We start from the raw sequence: 8,146 nt of genomic DNA, 5'->3' as shown, positions 1-8,146 counted from the left end.
AAACCTTCCCCGCCATCCGCGCGGCAAAATCACCTCCTTTTTACTAACTTTGATTCTATAATTTTTTAGATCAATATAATTGAGATTTGTATAGATAGCACACAGGAGCAAAACCAAGTGGTATGGTTAAGGGCATCCACAATGTGTAGCCAAATGTGAAAATAGCTTTTGTCATCGATGGGAACCATTTGTGGATGGTGCTGCCAAAGCCAAAAAGATGGAACCAAAGCTCCATGATTGATTGATTGAAGGAATAGAAAAATGCAACGTCTCTCCTCTTTCTCCCGTGCTTGGACGCATGTACAGTATAGAGCACAGAGTCTACTCCCGTGTCCCTTCTGTCACAAATAACAAAGCAGTGAGGCATCAAGTCACAAAGCACGGACGAAGCAACCATCATTTCACTCTTCGCTGACTCCGCTTCTCCATCGTCTTCTTCGAGAAACCACCTCACCGCAATAAGCTGGACGGACGGCGCTATTGTGTACTAGTAGTACTAGTACATTTACGCGTCCTTTGGTTCAACGGACTTCCTGGATGCAAATAAGGCGGTTGACTCGGCTTGCAGGCGGCACTTGTGAAAGATTTACCGTGGTCATCCTCAATGGTGTTCTCCGTCGAACGCACTTCGCCAAACCACAACGTTCGAGATATCGTTCACGTCACCGCAATGGGGAAGTCAAATAGTTACTACCTCCATTTTTTTGTACACCAGGCCAGTATATCAAAATTACAATTTGCAAAAGGCCACTAACACTAATCAAAGCAAAACTGATGGGCTTTGCCTCGTGCTAGCAACCAAGGACATTAATATACCCTTGCATGCATGCGGAAGTGAGAAGGTTTGTTTGGATGGCGCTGCATTAATCAAGCGATGAGGAGTGAGATGGTTAGCTCTTTGGGCTTTGGAGAAAAAATACACATTAATTGACACGTCAAACGATGATTTGTATCAAACCGCACCCTCACACGGTAGCTCCTGCACGCCACGGTCACACCGCACCCTCATACAGTCGCTCCTGCACGCCGCAAACCCAACCAAGGGAACGCACCCTCACTGACACGTGCTACCGCTGACAGATAATTTTCGTTCATACATTATGTTTATCCAACCGCATGTTGGAGTGGATCCGTACGACCCGTGCGGTGGTCTGTTGGGGAAGAAGAAGAGGAGAGGAAGAAGCGTTAGGAGACGTAGGATATTCATCCAACCGCCTGAAATGGTAGACTGACCCAAATGATGAAAGTTAGGTGACTTGCATAACAATATATGTTTTTACATAGCAAAAGATTCCTAAAAACAACAACATAAAGAAAAACTATCACTGCTCGCGGAACGAGACGGCCTCGTCGTCTTTGGCTGCCGGCGCGAACCAGCCGTAGCTGCCGACGTGTGTCTCCGCACCGTGGTTGTCCTCGGCCTCCAGCTACTCGTTCACGCGGAGCGTGCGGGCGCTCTGCATGGACGAGAGCACCGCCCAGTTCAAGTCGAGGACGTCCGGTTCCGCCTGCAGGAGGGCCTCGATGGCAGCAGCATCCGCGCCCTCCGCGTCGAGTTGGGCTTCTGCCGCCCGGTTCAAGTCCAGGACATCTGGTTCCGCCTGCAGGAGGGCCTCGATGGCAGCGGCATCCGCGCGCTCCACGTCGAGTTGAGCCTCCGCCGCCCGGTTCACATCCACAACATCCGGTTCCGCCTGCAGGAGAGCCTCAATGGCAGCGGCATGCGTGTGCTCCGCGTCGAGTTGAGCCTCTGCCTCCCGGTCCTCCTTCAGGATCGCTAGGTTGAACCGCTGGTCCGCCTACACCATGGGGGACCTGGACGCCGATACGAAGTCGACGTCCATCGTCTCATAACCATCGGGGGCCTTCTACGCCGCGACCTCCACCAAGAACATTGGATCGGCTTCCTCCTCCTCGTAGCTTGGCTCTAGAGAACTCAGGGATTGGCCCGCCCAAAGCGAGCTTGGGAACGGAGGTCTGTGGCGCCGACCGCCGCCGCGATTTCTGCACGATGCTCCGGCGTCAGCATCTTGTAGTATGTGATCTTGCGGCGCACCATGGCTTTCCGGTGAACTAGGGGACGCTTGATGCGGGCTAGGGGATCGAAAGGTGGGGGAATGGGCTGGAGAGGAGGTGTGGTTTTTGGGCAGTAGCTGGTGTAGGCCGAGCAAGGAAGGTTCTGGTGTGAATAGTGGTTCCGACCGAGCAGCGAAGGTCAATCGGTTTTGACTGTACATCGCTCTTGTCGCGTTCCCGTTGCACCCCGGCATGCTGGACCCTCCACATCGTTCACGGAATGGAACGCACTTCGTCTTGCATTTTTGCTCGCTTGTGGGACCGCAGTTGAGTGCAAACCGACGTCCCTCCCCTCCCCCGCTCGCATCATTTAAACTACCACTCCCTCCGTTTTATGCGGAGTAAATAAAAACAGAGGGAGTATACTACGAATGAGGATCCCCTGACGTGGCCAAACCCATTGAGTAACTGACATGCGGGGCCTAGCAAGCATGGGTCCGCCAGTAAGTGACCGAAAGGGAGGGTAAGGCAGGGATCCTATGTCAGAGGATCCACTTCCACTACTACTCCCTCCTTCCATCTATAGGGCCTAATGCGTTTTTCGAGGCTAACTTTAACCAAATGTTAGAGTAATAATATATGACATGCAACTTACACAAAGCATACTTACACAAAGTATGTGAAAGGAGCTTCCAATGATATAGTTTTCACATTATACATCTCATGTACTATTAATCTTGTCAATAGTCAAAGGCGGTTTTGAAAAACGCATTAGAGCATGATTAATAATATAGCCAGCCGATGGCTATAAGGAACTGCCATGTCATCTATAGCCATCATCTATATGCACTCATACAATAGTGTCGGCTATAAGGTTGGATATTTCCCGCAAAAAAATAATATAAAAGGTTGGCTATTGTATCAGTACTTTTTCCCATCTCCTCTCTACTATCTCTTTCTTCATATTTATTGTATTTACCTAGGATTGCGTATATAGCTAGGCTCTTGCATGAGAGCTCACTCCCCTTACTTTTTCACATCTCTCTCCTTCACATCGGCAAAAGTGCCATGTAAGTTGGCTCTTAATGGCTATTAGGTTGGCTCTAAGCATTTAATATTTGCATGAGCAAGGTATATGATTGGAAGAGAGTTGCATGCATACTTTTTTTTCTTGATCTATGTGTTATGGCCGAGCTGTAGAATATAAGAGCCCACTTCACTCTCTCTCCTCTCTTCTCACTCCTCCAAGTAGGATTTTAATGACATGACAAGTCTTATAGCCTGCTGACTAGGCCTTATTAGACTTGCTCTTAGGCCCTATATAAATGGAATGAGGGAGTACTATGAGCACTGCATACTCTACTACAAATGTTGTCAATACTCCACTAGTACTATTGGACAGGGAGCTTAAAAAGTTACTATTGTACTGGCTAAACGTGGCGAAATCCGAGTAGGAAGAGCATGCGCGAGAACAAGCACATTCACGTGGTCGAAAACAAATTGGAAACCATCTCTATTTGAATACAAATCTAGGAGTACGTACGAATCTAACAATATTGATTGGGCGTTGTTGAATGTTGATACTTTTTCTGTAAGTTTGATCAAACTAGAGATACTTTGACTACACATAAAAATTATATGTAAACTAGAAAGGATCGGAGGGAGTATATTGTACGTTCAAAAGCGAAACGAACATTGAATATCCTTTATATATGATTTGCGGATGCTATGATCACCAGTTCAAAATTTTGAATCCGCCTTAGGTATCACACATGCACCCACTCGTTTTCTCTCGATTTCATCTCGAGGTCCAGAGATCGGTTGAAAGAGGACTAGGGTGGGTACAATACGTTCGTTTCGCTTATGAACATACAATATACTCCCTCTGATCCCCACAGACCCCCCCCCCCCGCGGGTCATTTCTATCATTCTATCATAGAAACAGACCAAACCTTTATCTCCTTGCACGACACACAATTGATCTCTCAAACATCAATCGATCTCGTCAAGATGTGTCAGGGCATGAACTGAATGTGATGTCAAAACTAAGATGGGAAGCGACACGTAGTGGAGGCAAAGTGAAACTTTAAACGAACCGTTTGTTTGTATGCATGTCGTAAAAATTACAACATTGGAAATACAAGCGAATGATACTCGGCGGAATGTTCAAATGACGCATGCGGGAGGATGGACTCGACCGGAGGGCGGCATGATTGATGGAGAAGAGGGTTGGAGAGGAATGAGAAATAAGCAACGCCGCATGATTATACTTGAATGGCTCAAATAAACAATAAGTTGTCTCGTTTTCCCTTCCGTCTTAGTCACGGAGTAAGATACTCCCTCTGTTTTTATTTACTTTGCATATTAGGTTTGACTGAAGTCAAACTTCATAAAATTTGACCAAGTTTATAGAAAACTAGCAAGATGCCCATGCCTATCCGTTAGATATAGATCAGACGACCTATATTGCCGGATGGCAGGCACACCATCATCACGAACTCTGCTTTTTATGTACACTAGCAAGATGCCCGTGCATTGCACGGAACATCAAGATGCATTTGTATGAGTAGTTTATCTTGTGGGAGAAAAGGATGAATGAGGGAAGGCCTTATTTGCAAATGTGGAGAGGGGTGTGGGTATCTTTTTGCAAAATTGCCATAGTTTCCTTCCAATCCGTCAGATATAAATCGGACGGACTCTTATAAAAAACAGTGTTGGTGATGATGGTGTGCCTGCCATCCTGCAATATAGGCTGTCCGATTTATATCTGACGAATAGGGAGGAAACTATGTCAATTTTGCAAAAAGGTACCCACAGACCTCTCCACAGTTGCAAATAAGGCCTTCCCTCGTCCATCCTTTTCTCTCGCAAGATAAACTAGTCATACAAATGCATCTTGATGTTACATGCAACGCACGGGCATCTTGCTAGTAAGAGTAGAAATATGAACATTTACAATAGCAAATATATATGATGTGAAAGTATATTCAATAATGAATCTAATGGTATTGATTTGTTATTGTATATGTTATTATTTCTGTCTATGAACTTTGTCAAAGTTTACAAAGTTTGACTTTGAGCAAAGCTAAAATGCGGAGTAAATAAAAACAGAGGGAGTACGCAGGGACTAGTATAGTTACTACTGCCGGAACATGGTAAGTTGGACCCATAATGCGGGCACGGACTGGGCACACCTCAATTATTCTTTCAAACAGTCGGACACCTACATTTATCACACCATCTGGCTACTTAATTAAGTGTTACGCTTCACTACTTGAAAAGGAAAAGGGTGGCACCGTACCCAAAACCACCACACTTGGGGCTAGGGTAACAACTTGGTACTGTACCACATTTGAACCAGGGCACAAAAACCACCTGTTCTGCGCCTAATGCGCAACGCGGAGGACTGACGCTCGAATATGGCCGGGAAAACAGGGAACCGACATGTGGGGCACACCTCTCGGGACGATGTGGCGCAGACTAGTCCAATGGAGGAGCTGGCCCATGACCTCCTCGCCACCGGCAACCGTTCATGTGGGTCGTGGGGGCCAGCAACGTTGCGCAGCTCCAGCACCGCCTCTAGACAGGGTGACTGAGGTGAGCGACACGCTCATCGTCGCTGGACACGGTTGGTTTCAGTGTGCCGAGCGTGGCGTTAGCGCTGTGGCATGACCAGCAGATCAACACCCGGCACGTCGAGGATGCACGGGGCGCCGAAGTGCGCGCGCGCCGCGACGCGTCCGCGGAGTGGTGTAGCACGGCCAACTGCATCCCCGGGACCTGAGACCATGCCGGGTCGTCTTGCTTTTTCAATGACATGTGGGGTCGCATGTGAGCAAAGGGCATCTCCATCGTTGCCACGACCGCAGCTGACTACCCTGGAACACCAAAAACCCTCGTCCCTCGTGTCGTCGCGCGGTGCATTCCCAGCCGGTGTCGGCTGCCCGCATTCATGCCGTCCGTCTGTATGCTGTCGTTAAGAGGCTCGGTGCCCGAGGAACAAACTCCGGCGACTTAATGACGCGCCTGGACGCTTTCGCCTCACCGGAATGCGCTACTTAAAGCGGCAATGCCCAGCTAACCTCCACACCATAGCGCATCGTCCTGCTACCTGGCACCACATCCGCCATGACCGCGAGCGCGAACGCTCTGCGGGAGAGCTTTGTCTTCGGGGATGAAGCTTGAGGTCGCCGCCCTCGCTCAAGTCGGCGCTCGCGACGCAATAGCGGCGTAGCCGGACGCGGACGCGACCGCACAAGCGGTGGCAACAATGGCGGCCGACGACGGGAGCACCGTCAGCCACGTGTCCTACTTACCGCCGTCCAACGTCCGGCACCGCTGAGGGCACGGACTCCTCCGAGGATGAGTAGGGCATGGGAGGCGGCAGGGCATGGTGTGCCAACTGGTCGGTCTGTCTCCCGTGTTCTACTCTTCCTCGCCGGAGACCGCACCTTCGTCTTGAACCCCGCCCCGGTACATGGAGATCGCAGATGGAGGACGTCGGTCGCCGCCATAGAATAGGTTTAGGTCGGGTTTCTTTTATTTTTCTGTCCTATAAAAGTTTGAAATGTAATGAAAATCTGCCGTGTTTGCATTAATCTCGGACGGTGTATATGAACTTTCACAATAATATAGTATATTGTAGGAGTACTAGCAAGATGCCTGTGCGTTGCACAAAACATCAAGATCTTGTGGGAGAAAAGGATGAACGAGGGAAGGCCTTATCTGCAAATGTGGAGAGGAGTGCGGGTAAATTGTCATAGTTTCCTTCCTATCCGTTAGATATAGATCGGACGGCCTATATTGCAGGATGGCAGGCACACCATCATCACCAACTCAACTTTTTACTGAACCGAGATAAAGCTAACATGCGAAGTAAATAAACACATAGGGTCTACATACACAATTTATCTTAGGCACTCCAAAAGTACGTCCACTACAGATTCACGAATTCACATCTTTCTACATCTACGGGAACCTACGAAAGGGTTAACGTAAATTGCCTCTCTCTCTCCTCCCAGATTTTCATGGTGGCGGGCCCCTCCCTCCCCCCCCAATCTACAATCAACAGCTCACATGTTTCACATTACGTTAATTACGTAACTGGGATTACGTAGGTGTAGCATTACTCGTCCAAAAAGAACCAACTCAGCCAACCTCCCAGCATATCGCGCGGGAAAAGACCCGGCCGCGCCGTTTTAGTCGGGATTACCGGATTACTAGTAGTAGTATCGATCGATCGCGCGAAGCTCCAAGTTTGTTTAGGAGGCGAAGCACCTAGTTTAAAAGGAAAAAGAGGGTACACTCACAGCACCCCTGCCGCGGTCGCATTGCACCCCACATACGTTCGGTCCTGCACATGGCTCACGCAAATGGAACGCGCTTCGGCTTGCCTCTTCCCTGACACGGGGGACTGCACTTGGAGAAACCGACCATGCGCCAAACTCCCCCCGCCCACCGCGCGAACCCCCCCCCCCCCCAAATTCCCCCCAAATCCAAAATTCAACCACCCTTCGGCCAACTAGCCAATAATATTCCCCAAACCCCCCTCCCCCCGCCCCCTCCACTCCATTCGCTCCGCCAAAGCCGCCCTCCCTACCGCGCCGATACGTCGGCGCCGCGGTTCGTCGAGGGGACGCACGGCGATCTTCTCGCTCCCACAGTACGCTCTGGTAGACTGCCGTCCTCGAGCCGTGCCGCCACCGCTGGCGACGTTCTTGTGGAGGCGCACGGCGGTCTCAGCGCCACCACCGCTGGCGACGTTCGTGTGGAGACGCACGGCGGTCAGCTTCTCCCACGGTACGCGCATTCTAGACTGAGGCCCCGTGCATGTCAGTGTAGCGCTGAATGTTAGCTGATAGACGCTGTTAATCTCACTGTTTGCCGAAGTAGTTTACAGTCAATATGCTCTGCTTAAGAAGCTTCCTTGCCCTGTTCTGCACTCAATCTGCTTAGCTGAGATGGCATGCCAAGCCCGATTAGTTGCTAAAATATCCTGCCATATATTTATTGTGACGTAGATTGCCTTGGTCTAGGAGCGAATCTGTTATTTAGGTGAAATAGCTCTACACCGTTTTATACTCGATCTTTGTTGCTGCGATGGCCTTCGATAGTTTGATGGCTGTGTGCT

The sequence above is a fragment of the Triticum aestivum genome, chromosome 5D (genome assembly GCF_018294505.1).
Source record: "Triticum aestivum cultivar Chinese Spring chromosome 5D, IWGSC CS RefSeq v2.1, whole genome shotgun sequence".
NCBI lineage: Eukaryota > Viridiplantae > Streptophyta > Magnoliopsida > Poales > Poaceae > Triticum > Triticum aestivum.
The sequence above is the reverse complement of the archived record's forward strand: the minus strand, read 5'-3'. Positions refer to the sequence as shown.